Here is an 18,693-nt window from a genome sequence, read left to right as displayed (position 1 = left end):
AATAGTGGGTGTGAGACGGCCTCCAACCACTTTCAACTATTAAAAACGGCATAAGCCCTTCTAATTTCCAATCGAATGAGTCCTTTTTGAAGTTTCTACAACAACACTATCTTTAAAAACCTTTTATGCCCCCAGGGCAAAACTTACAACGCTTGCCCTGAGGGCTTTGAGGGGGTTATCATACTGAAAGACCTAATTTCTAAAAATTTTAACTACGTTGAACAAAATAGCTGCCTAAAAATTTTGATTGGATGTGTCTGGGGACACGCGGGTGCTAGAGGGAGGTTAGTTGCGCTCAAACCACTTTCGACTATTAAAAGGGCACTGGCCCTTTGAATTCTCAATCGAATGAGCCTTTTTTGAAGTTTCTACAACAACACCTTCTATGAAAACCTTATATGCCCCAAGGGCATAACTCGCAACCCTTGCCCTGAGGTCTGCGGGGGAGTGTCCTCCTCAAAACATAGTTTCTATCTGAAAATCAACTACGCTTAGCAAAATGGTAATCTCGAAATTTTGATTGGATGTGTTTGGGGAAATGGTGGGCGTGGAAGGGGTGTTAGTTGCCTTCCAATCACTTTCGACTATTTAAAAGGGCACAAGCCACTCCAATTTCCAATCGAGTGAGGACTTTTTGGAATTTCTACGACAACTCCTTCGATACAAAGTAGCCTGGTTTAAAGTAAAAAACAATAAACAAGTAATACATTGTGCCAACATCGTTCTTTACTTAGGAAGCGCGATTGCGCTGCCTATGATATAAAATCGTTTGATTCAGAGGATAGAAGAGCTTTGGCAAAGGTCTTATCCTTATATGGTATATCAGAAATATACATTAAAGTGATCAGTGCTATGCACGAGAATAACATTGCTGCGGAAAGATAGGAAATGAGGTTAGTTGCTGGTTTTGTATTAAATTAGGAGTGAAGTAGGGTCACGTTCTATCCCCATTTATATGGATCATTTTGATGGACTTGATCTTAAGGAGCGCAGCAAAGGCAGTGGGAGAACATTGAATGAAATAGGGAAGTAAAACTTTCATGGACTTAGATTATGTCCACAATTTAAATATCCTTGATGAAAATGCTGGCCAAACAAATGAACTTTTGGAGGTTTTGCGAGTAAGTCCCTATGGCTAAGAATTTTTGAAGATGAAAGAGTGACGTTGGGTAACGTAAAGATCGATAACGTGCCCAGCTTCAATTACCTAGATAGTATTATAAGTATAGACGGCAGGTGCAGTGAAGATGTTAAAAGTAGAATAGCCAAGAACCAGGGTATTTTTTCACAGTTGAATTTTTTTTAGAAGAATAGGAAGATAAATCTGCGAACCAAGATTATATTATCCGTCTCAAATTTGATCTTAGAATACCAACAAGCACTAAGTTTCTGCTTACTGAGAGTGAATTATCAACAATAAATGAAAGATGAAGATTTCTTCTAATAAATTATTTGACAAAATTGAAGCCAATAGCTCACTTACCCTGCATAACTGGTTAAGAAATCCATCCATGTACAGAGGCATTGCAAATGAATTTACCAGTACCCAGAAACTCCCACCCCCACCCCAGAGCCAGCAAAGTCTATTGTACCTACATACCCCCTTCCATGGAGTTAGTCAATCCCCATAATAAACACTAATTTCTCAAAGTGGACTAAAGAACTTATCCCTATTGCTTTCATCAAGAAAAACATTTGCTGACTTTAATAAAGTTACATATAAAAACCATTACCCATTTTTGTTGATGGGTTCAAAATGAATGAGAAGGTGGTAAGTGGAGCTTTTCTCCAACACCTCAATGTTGCAATGGGTGAGAGAATGTAAGGCAATGTGTCTATAAAGTCTTCTGAGTTAATTGCCATAATCATGGCATTAGAGCACCTTATGAATAATCAACCTCTGATTCCTAATTTACAAAATATTATAGTTTATTCAGACTCTTTGTCAAGCCTAGAGCAACTGTATTCAGCTTCTCGGTATAAGATGGATATAGACATATTTTATTGTCTTAGAATTATTGATATTCTTGCTTCAAGGGGCATAAGATAATACCTTCAATATGTTCCAAGCCACTCAGGTATAACTGGTAACCATCAGGCGGATGAAACTACAAAAAAAAACGCTCTAAATATTGACCAGCCGAGTGGGAGACCCTTCCCCATTGCAGACATATGTCGCTGGAGATTATCAGAGGTAATATTAAATAAAAATAAACCAAAGTTATCTCCCTTCCCCAATAAGTACCTTTCTAAAAATTTTCTCATAGAATTCGGTCCGTCTCAAGTGGGGTAAATTTTCAACAGTTTTAGTATCAGTTTCCTAATTCAAGTGGCTCAACTCCCTTATCCCCTTTTTGCAGACGTCGTAATATGAAAAATTAAACAATTGACCATTGCCTATTTGAATATAATATGCTGACGTCTGCACAGTATACCCTGCGATGTAAACTGTTAAAGTGCTTCAAATATCACAAAATCTCAGTATAAGCTAACAGTCTAGCTTACCGAGCATACACACAGAGCACAAAACTCAATGTGTATCCTCTGATATTTAAACTTCTAGAATCAAAGTTTTACTACAAGATATCTAAACAGATTCAAGATAAATACGGAGCAACCAATGCAGTAGCTCATTTCAACTCACAGAGTGAGTCAAAAGGAAAACGGCTGAATAGTTTCGACTGAAAACCCCACGTTTGCTAAAACAAAAGAAGATAATATCAGAAGCTAAAACGATGACAGTAGTAAAGCATGTTTCTGAAGCATAGGCGCTCCGAAAAAACGGAGGACGATTTGCTAGATGTTTTCCAGAGAAATTGCTTACGGATTTGTTTGTGTGCCCAAGTATATTAGAAGTTTTTCAGGTGAAAACCCACAAGTTACTGAAAGCCGTAAGTACGTGATGGATTTCCATAAAAATATTGGTTGAAAGATCCTTGGAAAAGAGGAGCCCGATTGTGTTATTCTTAAAGCCAGACCCAGAGAGGGTGCTGATACATAGGAACAGAGTAAAAGGCTGAACAGATTCTTGTCTTCATATATAACCATTTCGTACAAGATAGTTTGTACTTTCTTTCAGTTGTCCTGCCCAAGGTCAATATTCTTAACACAGAGTCTTAGGAATTTGGAATACGAATCCGCAGGCTCTTGAAGATTTTGTGGCGCATTCACTTGTTGATCCTAAGGTTTCTTATTACACACGAAGATATTACTCGTGCAAGAGATACATTTAAAATTAAATTAGCCAAGCCTTATTTTTTCCACTTGATTGTATAAATTGAGGCCAAATGCACTTTATCACATAAGATTCCTGAAAAATAGTGCTATATTAAATGGTCAGTAAGTTCTGTACATCCAACTGAGCCATCTTATTTTTTAGGAATGTGCTCAAAAATAAGCAAATCAATAGATCAAAGCTAATTGATGTGGAAAATCTTAAATACTTGAGCCTAAATCTGCCTTACCTAGACATGTGGACACCCTTGTGTTTTTCATTTGACGGTTTCTGAATTTACTAGGTGACACTGAGGTGGAACTTGGCAAAATGTGTAATTCAGTTGAATATCAGTGTTCGACGTTTCAAGAAAGATATGATGGTTAGAGAGAAACTTTTCGATGATCTATTTGACTTTTTTTCATCCGTAGAAAAAAAAACAATCCGAAAATACCAAGGAATACAATTTAAAAAGCTGTTTGACTTTATTTTTAATTTGCTGTTTTTTAATTCGCATGTGCTGAATTTTTTTTTTATGTCATTGACCGGGAGCCAACCTCAGAAACAGGCTTCTGACTAAAACTATACATAACTTGATATACTTCTAGTGGAATATTTAGTGTACTAACAGGAGTCAACTTTCTTGTAATAACAGAGAACTGTCTGAATAAAAGGAAAACAGAAAAAAGAAATTTTCAAAAAGGGAAAAGGGAGGAAATTCTGCTGAGGAATAGGAATTCTCTCGAGCGTCTAATATATAGTTCCAAGTGGACCAAAAAGTAAATAATAAGTTACTATATCATCTAAAATTGTCCGTGCAAGAACCAAGGAATGCATTTGAACCCTTGCCTGTGGTAGTTGACATCACTACAGTGAAGACTATGGTAGTGCTGAATATAGTTCAGCTAAAGGTCTGAGTAATAAAAGTTAACGTATACAAATTTCTAGGAGTATTTGTAAAAATGGTTAATTGTAAAATCTAGTATTTGTAAAAATACTGAGATTGATATCTTACCATTGTTTATTAGAAGCTGATTTAAGCAGGGAGAACTCCTATATTTTGTTTTAAGTACGTCTCAAAGAAATTAGAGATAACTTTTTAGTTTCTAATGGCCATAAAATAAGTTACAAAGATTTCTAGATGAAATAATGGTCATCAGAAGCAGTGTTTCCACTTATCTTTTCAAACAATCTGTAGAATCTTGACAATTTTCAGGAGAAAATCGGGAGATGGCTCTCAGGATTCGGGAGAAAATCGGGAGATGGATCTCAGGATTTGGTAGAATTTCCAGTTTTTTGTATTTTGTATTGAGTATTTGGAGGTGTTCGAGCGATCTGAGTATAAAGTACCACATTCCAAATTTGGAGTGCAGATTTACTGGAGCCAGCTGCAATTCCGCAAAGAAAATTCAGCAATCAACGTTGTCAAACATGACAAAAGGAAGCAGCTACAAGCTTGAAATCTATTTAATTTTAAAACTAAGTTCAGTTATATTTTATTCAGTCTCTAAAACTGTTAAATTAAGACATTTTTCTTCATCGACCCTTACTTTTTCTGGCCCTTTAAGATTGCACACGACAACCCACTAAGTTCAGGACTGGGACAGAAAATCCTGACGAATTACGGACACTAGGTCTTTGACCATTGAGTCTGAGTTAAGTGGATAATTTTTTATTTACCACCATCCTCAGAGGTATTCACAAATGATAAAGAGAAAACGCAAAGTCGTAGCTCATTAGTATTGATATAACTGAAAAAAAGTATAAGAAATTGCAAAGTCTTCAGATACATATACCACATTACATTCATAATCTGTGTCTAACGCATGGCTTTTTAGCTGTGCTGGTAATTCAGCTGTGCTGGGATACGCTACTACTCCTTTTAGCCTCTTTCTGAGGGGCTGGTCAACCGTCAGTGTGTCTGCTGTAACTCCGTCTCGTTTCATTTCAAGTTTCGTCTGAATTGTGGATGCCAAAGTTACTGTTACCAAATGATTCCTACTGCCTGTATTTACTTCTTGTGTAAGCTGAACAGTCTTTCTGAAGCTACGTTCGAAAATGGCAAGGAAAACAGATATTGCACAAACTTTACTAAGTTTGGTTTCCATGGTGGTCCCTTGCACTCAAAGCCTATTTCCAGTAGTCCACGGCTGTCAGAGTCACTGTTTTATCATCATTGGCACTATCAGAATGTTTCCGCCATTCTTTGTCAATCGCACTTTTCAACTTTTTGTACTAGTTTTCATCCTTTCTTCGCAATTTTATGTTTTATAATACACTGACAGGCCCTAGCGGACTATATTCGTCACTTTCTGCTTACCCAGTCTTTCTTCAGTAAAATTCTTATGCGGCATATTTTTTCAGGAATGGGACTAACTTGTCAACCAGCAAAAATCGTAAATTGTTTTCAAAATGCAGTAATTGTCGTCTCTGTTTCTTGTGTTGGATCATTTGAAAAAACCCCTACAGAGCAACTGCAGACATATTCTAATTTTTGTCATATTTCTTTAGATTTGTAGTAATTCTTGATCCTTTTGAACCTAATGAATCAGCTGGACCCACATAGTGCTAGTTCCCATTTTCTTGGTGCAAGCCAACAACTGTGATTAGTTTATGAATTGAAAATAATTAGTTAATTACAAACCTTGAAGGTGTTTAAATGATCAAAAACAGAAAACCAATGCAACCACTGTGGAATGGATAATGGGCAATGTTCATACCTATGCCAATAAATTCAAGTCGCAGTGCCTCAATTACCTGGGACGTTAGGAATAGTCCCTAAAAGACCACAGGCAATGGACAGGTAAAAAGAAAATAGAAAAGAATGACCAAAAAGTAAAGTGTTCCGGGGATTAAGTTTTCTGGATATTTTCGGGAGATTCGGTATCTTCTTTTTTTGTCGGGAGATTGATTAGAAATTCGGTAGATCTCCAGAAAAATCGGGAGAAGTGGAAACATTGATCAGAAGAGTGAAAGGGGCAACGCACGTTCAAATTTCTCGACTTCACTCTTTTCAAGCGAAAATCCCTAGTTCCCGGCGTGAGTTTCCATTACTTTCAACGTTGACAGTTAATGGGTTTTACTTATTTTGCCAAAATTTAAAATTAAAACTCGCTACGGGAGAGCAAAAATTGAACATAGTAAGGAATAATATGTTTCTTGCCTTGACGCCAAATGCTTGAAGTTAATCAAGAGGCCATATTCAAATAGTTTTTCTACGAAGAAAGTGAATACATCATTTGATGCCTTTTTTTATGGCCTTTCCAAATTCAGTAATTTCTTCTGGGGCAAGTTCCATTTTGAGCCCTTAAGGGGGCTTATGGCCTTTAGCCTAGTGACCAGAAGTTGAAAAAGTGTGTAATAAATAAAGAATCATTTTTAGCTGACACAGGAATGGTAATTACAATTTGAGATAAATATCTAGCCTAGGTAAATTTGCAGTGGGCCTTAGCCTATAGTTTAGAGAAGATGAAAGTGAAAACATCATTTGATGCCTTTGTTTATGTTCTTTCATAATTCAATAATTGGTCCTGGGGTTAATTGCATCTTGGTCCCTTAAAGCCAAATGTATTTTAGTCTATATGAATAATGAAAGAGCATAAAAAAGCATAAATGATGTTTGCACTTTCATCCTAGCTAAATTATCTAGCCCAGTGCAAATCTACCATGAAATTTACCCACCCTACTCCCCTAAATGTGCAAATTTGTACCCTGAATGTCATGGGCAAAGTTTTAAATTGCAGAATTCAGTGCTATTTTGTTGGCAGTATTTGAGAAACTTGAAATAGTAGAGAAACAGTTTATATTTGATTTTCCTAATAAATGAGTCTTGAATTTTTATAAATAAGGGTAAAATTCTACTTTAGCTACTTTTGGCTATCTTGGTAAGGGGTTAGGTTAGGAAAATAAAACTTTCAGAGATGGGTCTATAGGCTAAAGTATGTCCTGGGAAGATATTTTGAAGGGTAAATATATACCAAATCATATTATTGAGTTAGGAACAAAGTGAATACACCATTTGATGCCTTTTTTTATGCTGATTACAAATATAATAATCATTTCTATTGGAAATGAATTTTAGCCCCCCCCCTATATATATATGCCAATTCAGGGTATATATTTCTACATTAGGGGGGGGGGGAGGGTAAAGTTTAAACTTACCTCCCATTTCCATCAGAAACAAAATTTGCCCCCCCCCCCCTAATGTACAAATATATACCCTACTACTACTACTAACAACTCACCTCAGCACCAAGCTGCCTGAGGCCAACACAGCTACGCATGATCCTCCTCCACCCCAAGCTGTTCAAAGCCTCTCTTTTTATACCCGCCCACGAAGTTCCCATTTCCTTTAAATCTTTCTTTATGACGTCCTCCCACCCCAGACAGGGACGACCTGCTTTCCATTTAGCCCTAGACGGTTGGCCAAAAAGAACAATCTTTGGCAATCTGTCATCCTTTATCCGCACAACGTGCCCTAACCACCTCAACCTTTCTTTCATTATAGCCCTAGAGAGCAGTATTGAACCACATTTTTTGTATATCCTATTGTTTGAAATACAGTCAGTCAGCCGGGTACCCAGAACAATCCTTAAGCAATTTCTCTGGAAAGCATCCAGCAAATCTTCATCCCCTTTTTGGAGCGTCCATGCTTCAGAGCCATATTTGACCACTGTCATCACTGTAGCTTCTAATATTCTAATCTTGGTTAGCAGACTTATTTTCCTATTCTTCCAGACTTTTTTTTAACTGTGAAAAAACACCCTGAGCCTTGGCTATTCTATTTTTAACATCTTCCCTGTTTCCACCATCTTTACTAATAATGCCACCAAGGTAAGTGAAGCTGCCCAACTGATCATCTTTTCATTACCCAACATCACCTTTTCATACTCACTTATTCCTAGCCTCAGTGACTTATTATTTCTAACATTAATTTTTCAACCAATTCTATCACCCTGAACTGACAAAACCTCTAAAACTTCATTCATTTTCCCCACACTTTCTTCTAGGATGCTTAAATCATCAGAATAATCCAAGTCCAGGAGACTTTTTCCTCCCCATTTGATTCTGTGGTCTCCCATTGCCTTTCCTGTGCTCCTTAAAACAAAGTCCATCAAAATAATCCATTTAAAGGGGGATAGAACACAGCCCTGCTTAACTCCTGATTTAATACAAAACCAGCTGCTAACCTCATTTCCTACCTTAACTGCAGCAGTGTTATTCTCGTACATAGCACTAATCACTTTGATATATTTGTCTGATAAACCATACAAGGATGAAACCTTTACTAAAGCTCTTCTATCAACAGAATCAAACGCTTGCTTGTAATCTATAAAACTGATGACCAAAGGTGTTTGACAACTCAGGCACTTCTCAATTATTAGCCTAAGAGTGAAAATTTGGTTGACACATCTTCTACCATTTCTATAACGGCACTGCTCTTCTCTTAAAACTTTGTCTATGGCATCTCTAAGTCTAAAAAGTATCATATTCCTAAGTAATTTACTACCTACAGAGACCAGACTAATGCCTCAATAATTACCACACTCACTTTTATCACCTTTCTTATAAAGTGGCTTAATTAAGATTTTCCTACAATCGTTAGGTACTTCCCCTTTTTCAAAAATCATATTCATAATCTTCAATAACTTATTTCTATCCTCAGAGCCACCATATTTAAGAAACTCATTTACCACCCTATCAGCACCTGGAGCCTTATTATTCTTTAATCCTTTTAGTACTGTTGCTAATTCCTCCTCACAAAACAAATCTTCCTTCACATCCAAAGTATCACAAACTTTTTCATTTTCCTCTATATTTTTTCCTGCAACTCTATCTTGGTTAAGCAAGTTTTCAAAGTGTTTGGCCCATCTCTCTTTAGTTTTTTCCTTATCGCTAGTTACGACCCCATTCCTACCTTTAACTGGGCCAAGTCTGCATTGACTGCCCCCTCTCAATTTTTTAACATGCCATCTCAACATTTTACTATTATGCCGTCTAGCTACATCTTCCAGATCCTCGATAATTTTATCCATGGCCTCCACTTCACACCTCCTTAGTTCATATTTTAATGCTTTCTCCACTCTGTTTACATTTCTTTTGTTTTCATCTGATCTATCACTCAGATAATTCTTGTACAAGTCCTTTCTCCTTTCTATTAAACATAAAGCCTTTTCACTAATATTCTTAGCTGCAGTTCTAGCTTTCTTCCCTAATACACCTTCAGCAACTTCACAAATTATTTTTCTAAAATTATTCCAACCATATTCCACATTATCAAATTTTAAACTCTGAAGTTTAGTATTCAACTGTTCCTGGAAAGTTTCTCTCAAATTCTTATCCTGGAGTCTACCAGCATCATAACTTCCCGGGAGGTAGTTTCCCTTCCGATATTTCAGCTTTAAATTAACCACTCCTATATACCCTAGTTAGCACTCCTATATACCCTAGTATCTTGTATTGATCCTGCCAGTCTCTGGTTTACTATAACATAATCAATAAGGTTTGCTGTCTTACCATCACGTGAATACCATGTTAACTTACGAGTCATTTTATGACCAAATACCGTATTGGTTATAACTAGATTGTTATACCTACAAAATTGCAAAAGTCCGTATCCATTACTGTTTTCTTTTCCTTTGCCAAATTTACCTAGGCTAGGATACCATCTATTCCATTTCTACCAACCTGGGCATTAAAATCTCCCTGTAATAACATCATATTTCTACCTGGAACCTTGTCTATTTGCTCCTGTAACCCTGAATTGGCATATATAGGGGGGGCTAAATTTAATTTCCAATAGAAATGATTATTATATTCGTAATCAGCATAAAAAAGGCATCAAAAGGTGTATTCACTTTATTCCTAAGTCAATAATATGATTTGGTATATATTTACATTTTGAAGTACCTACCTCCACTCCTTCTCCCTCTAGAGGGTCCAAAATTTGCCTACATGACAGGTTGTACTTCATTTTGTTGTACTTCATTTAAGCAGAAGATCTATTTTGCAGGATTTCAAATTTATAACATGTAGATTTTTAAAGGTCATCAAAGGTCAGGACCCTCTAGAGAGAGAAGGAGTGGAGGTAGGTACTTCAAAAATTTATCCCAGGATATACTTTAGCACATAGACCCATCCCTGAAAGTTTCATTTATCTAACCTAACCCCTTTCCAAGATAGCCAAAAGTAGCTAAAGTAGAATTTTACCTAAATAAGTGTTTTTTGAATATAATAGGCTACTCTTAAAAAACCTACTTATAAACTAGTGATATCCTTTTAACCATTTTTCAATAACTTAAAAAAACAAATTAACACACATCTGCAATTTTTCTTCTGGCAAATTATACAAAATTCATTAAAAAAAATTGTTTGTTCAAACTAACTAGTGTTGATGACTTCTCTATGTGGTTACAAAAATGAAATACCTTTGGGGCCCCTTTAAGGGTTGAAGATGCAATTAGCCCCAGAAGCAATCATTGAATTATGAAAGAGCCTAAAAAAGGCATCAAATGACATTTTCACTTTCATCTTAGCTAAAGTATAAGGCCCACTGCAAATTTACCTATATCTATATTACATAAAATAATGAAGTGAGAATGTGATGAGAAGAAATTTTATTGAAGAAAAGGGCATCAAGGGACTTCCTGCTGTCTCAGTAAACGGTTGCTTTGATGAATAAGACATTCAGAAATTAATATAGAAGGGATTTGAGCTAATAACAATAAGAAAAAGTAAATTTGCTTGTTGGTCACTCATTAAATAAAAGTAGTACCATTATAATACTTATTTTCTACTGTTTTCAAATGTTGTGGTTTCTTTTCTGACCCTGCAACTCCCCCTCCCCACCCCTGATAGCTCCAATGATATAATTTTCTTCTAACATAACTTTCTTCAAGCAGTTTCTACTAACAAAGATATATAGAACCAGGTGTCACCATAGGCCTGTGCTTTGAAACTCTCTTTAGGGCTTAAAATAGAATTTGCAGTAATATCAATTAGCCATTTTGAAAAAGTGCTAAAAAGAGCATTGAGTGGTATGTTCATATTTTGGATAGTAATTTAGTTGAAACAATGAAAAATTCACCCAGTTGGCTCATAATCCTAAACTAAACAATTTTAAAATAGAAACAAAGAAAACTTTTGTATATTATGTAGAGCTATATCTAGGCATCAGGGGGGGGATGACTTGGATATAGTTAAGATAAAAGCAACTCTGAAAATCCCACAAATAGACATTTTCTGAATGTAGTAAAGTAAGAATTTTGTTATTATTGGGTTTAGTTCAGAACAGAGTATTAACAAAACTGTTGTAAATTAGCTACATTAGCAGTAAAAATGTGTACTTAGTTCTTATCAAGGATGCTTTATTTAATTTTGTTTTATAGTTGCTTTCAGTTTAATTGCATTAGTTGCAGCATTGTTATCTTATCATTGAGAATCACCAAATTTGTAAACTGTTCTATTCCAGCACCAATCTTCAAATCATTTTTAACAAACTGGACAGTAGAGTAAGAAAAATCCATAAGGACTCTGGAAAGTTTCCAGGCTCTTATTTCCACTAATCTGTACCTTAAAGGCTTTAAAGGTTTGTGAAGGCAACTCAGATAATGTTAAGAAACATGTCACTTGTAGGCTACCATTTCAATGCACTATCCTAATTATTTGCTTCCTACCACATGAATTATAAGCTACTTTTAGCAAAAAACAAAGGGAAAACTTTAGATAGTATGCTTTTTGCTGTTTGGAAATAAGTTGAGCTAGGTAAAAGCACTTTCTAGAATGGATTCAGACTCTATCTTATACTTAGGTAAGTTGTTTTCAAGCTTCTATGTCTACCTCTTCCCTATTTCTAAGTCACAAGTTTAGAAGATTACTTAGAAAGTCAAAGGTAGAGAATGCAGATACTTACCAGTAAAACATAGTATTGACTTTTAATAAACATGGTTTGACATGATGGCTGCTTAAATTTAAGGAATGTGTAATATTGTAAAGTGCCTATGCCAGAATTTTTTGTTGTCATGGCATGTAGTTTTTACTTGTTAGAAGTAATGAAATGGCCATAAATTGTTAAAATCTACAAATTGATAAAAAGGATCTGAACTATTCATCAGCAGTTTCCCAAGTAAATTTAAGTATTATCACTCCTTGGTATTTTAAGGATAAGTTGTATTATAGATGGCATAACTTTTGTGCTAGAATTCCAGAAAGAATTGAAACAAAAATGTAAGAAAAATAGCCAAAAATGGTACTTAGCTTGCCAGAAGTAGGTAGAACATTGTTGAGGCAACAACCAATGAATTGGGAGTGTACTAGTAAAACATCCATTACCTTGTACTTGTCTTAACTATGGCTGTTAGTTTTGAAATCTGAACTTTTCATTGGTGATTTTCAAAATATATTTAAAAGTAACTGCATTGTATTTTTAGTATTGATTATGTGTGAAAGATGATTTTTAGAAGTATCACCTGTGATTTTCAAGAGGAAATTTATTTTAAGGGAATTTTAAATTTTAAAGCAACTTAAAAAAAAAAGTAAAGCAACCAAAAAGTGTGCATAGTTTGCATTAATAGGTAGAACACTGTTAACATAAGGACTGGAAAATGGGAAAATGCTTGTAAATCATCCATTACTGTGTACCAGTCTTAACTGTGAACAAATTCATCAATTTTGTTTGAATCTGCTATTCTTTTAATCCAAGTTCCAAAAGCACAATTCCAATGCTTTAAGTTAGGTCTTAAGCCAAATTAGGATTTTTTTTTTTTTTAATTTAAAATAAAATGTTTAAAAAACCTAATAAAACAGAATTTAGTAAATGTACAGTGCTCAAATGAGATAGCCATTTTTTTCAGAATAGTTGGTTTCCAGATAGAAAGTATGTTTTTGAGCAGGTCACTCCCCAACAAGCCTCAGGCCAAGGGTTTTAAGTTATGCCCTGGGGGCATATAAGAACCTTGTTGGCACAAAGTATTATTTATTATTTTTTTCCTTTAGACCAGGGCACTTTGTATTGAAAAAGTTGTCATAGAAACTTAGAAAAGGGCTCATTCAATTGGAAGTTGGAGTTGCTTGTTCCTTTTTTAATATTCAAAAGTGATTGGAAGGCAACTAACACCCCTTCCATGCCCACCATTTCCCAAAATACACCCAATTAAAATTTTGAGATAACAATTTTGTTCAGCATAGTTGATTTCCAGATAGAAAATATGTTTTTGAGGAGATCACTCCCCCACAGCCCTCAGGGCAAGGGTTTTAAGTTATGTCTTGGGGGCATATAAGAACAATGTTGGCACAATGTATTATTTTTTTTTCCTTTAGACCAGAGCACTTTGTATTGAAGAAGTTGTCTTAGAAACTTCGAAAAGGGCTCATTCAATTGTAAATTGGAGTGGCTTGTGCCCTTTTTAGTAGTCGAAAGTGAAAGGAAGGCAGCTAACACCCCTTCCACGCCCACCATTTCCCGAAACACATCCAATCAAAATTTTGAGATTGCCATTTTGTTCAGCATAGTTGATTTTCAGATAGAAATTGTGTGAGGACACTCCCAAAAAGCCCTCAGGGCAAGGGTTGTAAGTTATGCCCTGGGGGCATATAAGTTTTTTTATAGAAAGCATTGTCGTAGAAACTTCAACAAAGGCTCATTTGATTGGAAATTCTCAGGGCTAGTGCCCTTTTTAATAGTCAAAAGTGATTCGAGGGCAACTAACCCCCCTCTCATGCCCACCTTTTCTCCAAACACATCCAATCAAAATTTTAAGATAGCCATTTGTTCAACGCTGTTGAAAGTTTTGGAAATTAGATCTTTGAAGTTGACAACCCCTCCCCCCACAGCCCTCAGGGCAAGGGTTGTAAGTTATGCCCTTGGGGTACAGAAGGTTTTTATAGAATGCGTTGTCATAGAAACTTCAAAAAGGGCTTATTCGGTTGGAAATCGAAATGGCTAGTGCCCTTTTTAATAGTCAAAAGTGATTGGAAGGCAGCTAACACCCCTTCCATGCCCACCATTTCCCCAAACTCATCCAATCAAAATTTTGAGATATTCTTTTTGTTGCGTGCAGCTTAAAGTTCAGGAAATTATACCTTTGAACAGGGCACTCCCCCCACAGTCTTCAGGGCAAGGGTTGTAAGTTATGCCCTGGGGACATATAAGTTTTTATTGAAATCTTTGTCATGGAAACTTGAAAAAGGGCTCATTCGATTGGAAATTCAAAGGTCTAGTGCCCTTTTTAATAGTTGAAAATGATTTGAGGGCAACTTACCCCCCTCTCATGCCCACCTTTTCCCCAAACACCTCCAATCAAAATTTTTGGATTGCAGTTTTCTTCAGCGTAGTGGATTTCGAGAACCACCCCTTCTATGCCCACCATTTCCCCAAAAACATCCAATCAAAATTTTGAGATATGTATTTTGTTCCACGCAGTTTAACGTTCAGGAAATTATACCTTTGACTAGAACACTCCCCCCACAGTCTTTAGGGCAAGGGTTATAAGTTATTCCCTGGGGGCATATAAGTTTTTATTGAAATCTTTGTCATAGACACTTGAAAAAGAGCTCATTCGATTGGAAGTTCAAAGGGGTAGTGCCGTTTTTAGTAGTCTCGAAAGTGATTTTAGGGCAACTAACCCCCCTCTCACGCCCACCATTTCCCCAAACACTTACAAACAATAATTTGAGATATCCATTTGTTCAACGTTGTCAAAAGTTTTGGAAATTAGGTCTTTTAGGATGATAACCCCATCAGAGCCCTTAGTGCAAGTGCTGTAAGTTATGCCCTGGGGGGATATATGGTTTATATAGAAAGTTGTTGTAGAAATTTCAAAAGGGGCTCATTTGATTGGAAATTGAAATTGCTCTTTTTAATAGTCAAAAGTGAGTGGAGAGTGATTAACCCCCATCTCATGCCCACCGTTTCCCCAAATACATTCAATCAAAGTTTAGAGATAGCCATTTTGTTCAATGTAGTTGAAAGTTCTGGAAATTATGTATTTTAGGATGACAAACCCCCCAGAGCCCCCAGGGTAAAGGTTGTAAGTTATGCCCTCGGGGCATATAAGGGTTTATAAATATATTTGTCATAAAAACTTCAAAAGGGGTTCATTCAATTGGAAATTTTTAATAGTTGAAAGTGATTGGAGGATAACAAACCCTCCTCTCACGCCCACCATTCCCCCAAACACATCTAATCAAAATTTTCAGATAGTCATTTTGTTCAACGTTGCAGAAAGGTCTGGAAATTAGGTCTTAGAGGATGACAACCCACAGTCCTCAGGGCAAGGTTTGTAAGTTATGCCCTGGGGGTATATAAGGTTTCCATTGAAAGTGTTTTCGTAGAAACTCCAAAGGGGCTCATGTGATTGGAATTCAAAGGGCTAGTGCCTTTTAAATAGTTGAAAGTGATTTGAGAGCAACTAACACCCCTCTTCCACCCACCATTTTCCCAGACACATCCAATCAAAATTTTGAGATAGCCATATTGTTTAATGTAGTTGTAAGTTCCGGAAGTTAGGTCTTAGAGGATGACAACCACCCTTACAGCCCTTAGGGTAAGGGTTGTAATTTATACCCTGGGGGCATATAAGGTGTTTATAGACAATATTGTTATAGAAACTCAAAAAGGGGTAATTCGATTGGAAATCGAAAGGCATAGTGCCCTTTTTAATAGTCGAAAGTGATATTAGGCTTTACATTTTCAAACAGTTCGTGGTAACGAACTGTAAGTAAGGAGCGACCCGGCTCAATGGTAACCGAAACTCTAAAAAACGGGATTTTGATACCAATAGATACATCAAAAGAATCAGATTTTAATTCTGATTTCAAATATATAAGTTTCATTAAGTTTAATCTTACCCATCAAAAGTTACGTGCCTGAGAAAATTTGGCTGATTTTCGAAAAAAGGGGGAAAGACCCCCTAACAGTTATAGAACCTTAATGAAAATCACACCATCATATTCAGCGTATCAGAGAACCCTACTGTAGAGGTTTCAAGCTCCTATATACAAAAATGTGGAATTTTACGTTTTTTGCCAGAAGAAAGATCACGGATGTGTTTTTATTTGTTTGTTTGTTTGTTTTTTTTTTTGTTTTTTTTCCCCAGGGGTGATCGTATCGTCCCAGTGGTCCTAGAATATCGTGGGAGGGCTCAATGGAACGGAAATTAAAAGTTCTAGTGCCCTTTTAAGTGACCAAAAAAAATGGAGGGCAACTAGGCCCCCTCCCACGCTCATTTTTTTCCCAAAGTCACCCGATCAAAATTTTGAGATAGCCATTTTGTTCAACATGGTCGAAAATATGATAAAAATATCTTTTAGGATGACTTGATCCCCCAAAGTCCCCAGGGGGAGGGCTGAAAGTTATGAACTTTACTCACTGTTAACATATAGTATTGGGTAGTGGGACGTATACCGCCTTTGTCAGAGGAGTTGGTGTGGGGGCGGGGGGGGCCGGAGCGGGGCGGGCGCTAGCTGCCCGGCTCGGTCCCGGCCGGCAGGGGTACGGGGGGACGGTACCGGGACCGGACGGGGGCGCCGGAGTGGCCAGCATTATTTAGTGGTTATTGGGAAGTATACAACCATTTTCAGGAAGGATTTTTCTGGAGGGGGGGGGGGCTAGAGGAGGGGATTACTCTAGAGAATATTTCCGTGGAGGATGTTTATCTGGGGTAAGGGACATCTCTATGACGGGGGCGCCGGATTTCCAAGCATTATTTAAGAAACGATCAGAAGTTAAATAAAAAAAAACAAGTTTTTTCAACTGAAATGTAAGAAGGAATATTAGAACTTAAAACGAACAGAAATTATAACGTATGTGAGGGGGTTCTCCCCCAAGTCAATAACTCGCACTTTACGCTACAGTTTTTTTTTAGTGCTTTAAAAAGAGCTATCTATTCTAATTAAACGGCCTTTGTTATTCAGTGGTTTGTGAATAAAAATTTTTTTTAACTTTTAACGTAAAGAGCGTGGTATTGACTAAGGGGAGAACCCCTTCATATAAGCAATAACATATACGTAATAAAAAAAAACAATAAAAAAACAAGCGATATGGCTCAATAGTAATCGAAACTTTTAAAAACGAAATTTTGATGTCAATAAATGTATCAAAAGAATGTGTTTATAATGCTGATGCTAAATATATAAATTTTATTAAGTTTAGTATTACTCATCAAAGGCGACGAACCTGAGAAAATTTACTCGATTTTTTAAAGAGGGGGGAAACATCCCCTACACGTGACAGAATTTTAATGAAAATCACACCGTCAGATTCAGCGTATCAGAAAACCCTATTACATAGGTTTCAAGCTCATATCTGCAAAAATCTGCAACTTTGTATTTTTTGCCAGAAGAAAAATATACAAATATAGAAGTTAGTTACGTAAGTTAATTTGTAAAGACATCCATTCAGCAAAAGAAAAGTAAAATTTTTATGCAAATAAAATCTGCATTAACTAAAAACCAATCAGAAATTAAATAAAAAAAAAAAGTTTTTTAAACTGAAAGTAAGGAGCGACATTAAAACTTAAAACGAACAGAAATTATTCCGTATATGAAAGGCTGTCCCCTCCTCAACGCCTCGCTCTTTACGCTAAAGTTTGACTCTGTCTCACAACTTTATTTTTTAAAACAATAAAAAACTTTAGCGTAAAGATCGAGGCGCTGAGGAGGGGACAGTCCCTTTCATATACGGAATAATTTATGTTAGTTTTAAGTTTTAATGTTGCTCCTTACTTTCAGTTTAAAAAACTTGTTTTTTTTATTTAATTATAGTAAAGATCGATGTGGGTATAATGTATTATTTTTTTTTGTTGCTGTTGTTGTTTAGACCAGGGCACTTTGTATTGAAGGAGTTGTTGTAGGAACTTCGAAAAGGGCTCATTCGATTAAAAATAGAAGGGACTGATACCCTATTTAATAGTCGAAAGTGACTGGAAGGAAACTAATCCCCCTCCCACGCCCACCCTTCCATTTGCCTTTATGTTTAGAAACTAAAAGTTGTTTTAAGATTAAATCAAAATGTACTGTGTTAATGCTAATTCCTAATAAGGCATCTCAACAGCCTCCCAAGAACGATTGAGGGTATTATGTTCAAACTTTCGGGGCTACTTCTGCTCTTAAAATTTAACTAAATCAAAATAGCCTAAGAGTATCCAAGCTATCAAAGAAAGTAAACAGATTTGTTTGCGAATTGTATTAAGTTTTCCATTTCAGGTCAACTAGAGGAGGCATGAAACTAAATTAAACACTACTATTTGTGTCCAGATTTTTAAAAGGGTGTATGTTGTTAAAAATTGCAGAAAATTTTTCTCCAGCATACAAATAGCAGGCTAAACTATAAATTATTAAAAAAATGAAAATATTTAAAGTATTATTTTCTTTTTCCCTGAAAAGACTATGTCAATATAAAACGAACATAAATTAAATAAAAAAAACTTTTTCCATAAAATAAGTTTCTCAAAGAAAAGTAAAGAACTCCATTAAACAAAAAT

The 18,693-nt window shown here is 36.1% G+C and overlaps 1 protein-coding gene across 3 annotated transcripts in view; it reads left to right on the top strand.

The window, feature by feature from the left end:
* The first annotated feature begins 6,289 nt into the window (after positions 1-6,289).
* The window catches only part of LOC148954836 (translation initiation factor eIF2B subunit beta-like), a 68,877-nt gene continuing 56,473 nt past the window's right edge, over positions 6,290-18,693 (top strand). For 2 of the 3 annotated variants that reach the window (XM_089107963.1, XM_089107961.1), the window contains exon 1: positions 6,290-6,354. The gene's annotated coding sequence lies outside the window, so the exon portion shown is untranslated. Of the gene's footprint in view, positions 6,355-6,465; positions 6,611-18,693 lie in introns of those variants that run through there. The other variant, XM_089107962.1, reaches the window with a different exon arrangement.

Source organism: Artemia sp. Qi Xiang Cuo, chromosome 2 (assembly GCF_049724085.1).
Source record: "Artemia sp. Qi Xiang Cuo chromosome 2, ASM4972408v1, whole genome shotgun sequence".
NCBI lineage: Eukaryota > Metazoa > Arthropoda > Branchiopoda > Anostraca > Artemiidae > Artemia > Artemia sp. Qi Xiang Cuo.
Note: the sequence above shows the minus strand (reverse complement) of the source record. Positions and strands in the feature narration are given on the sequence as shown.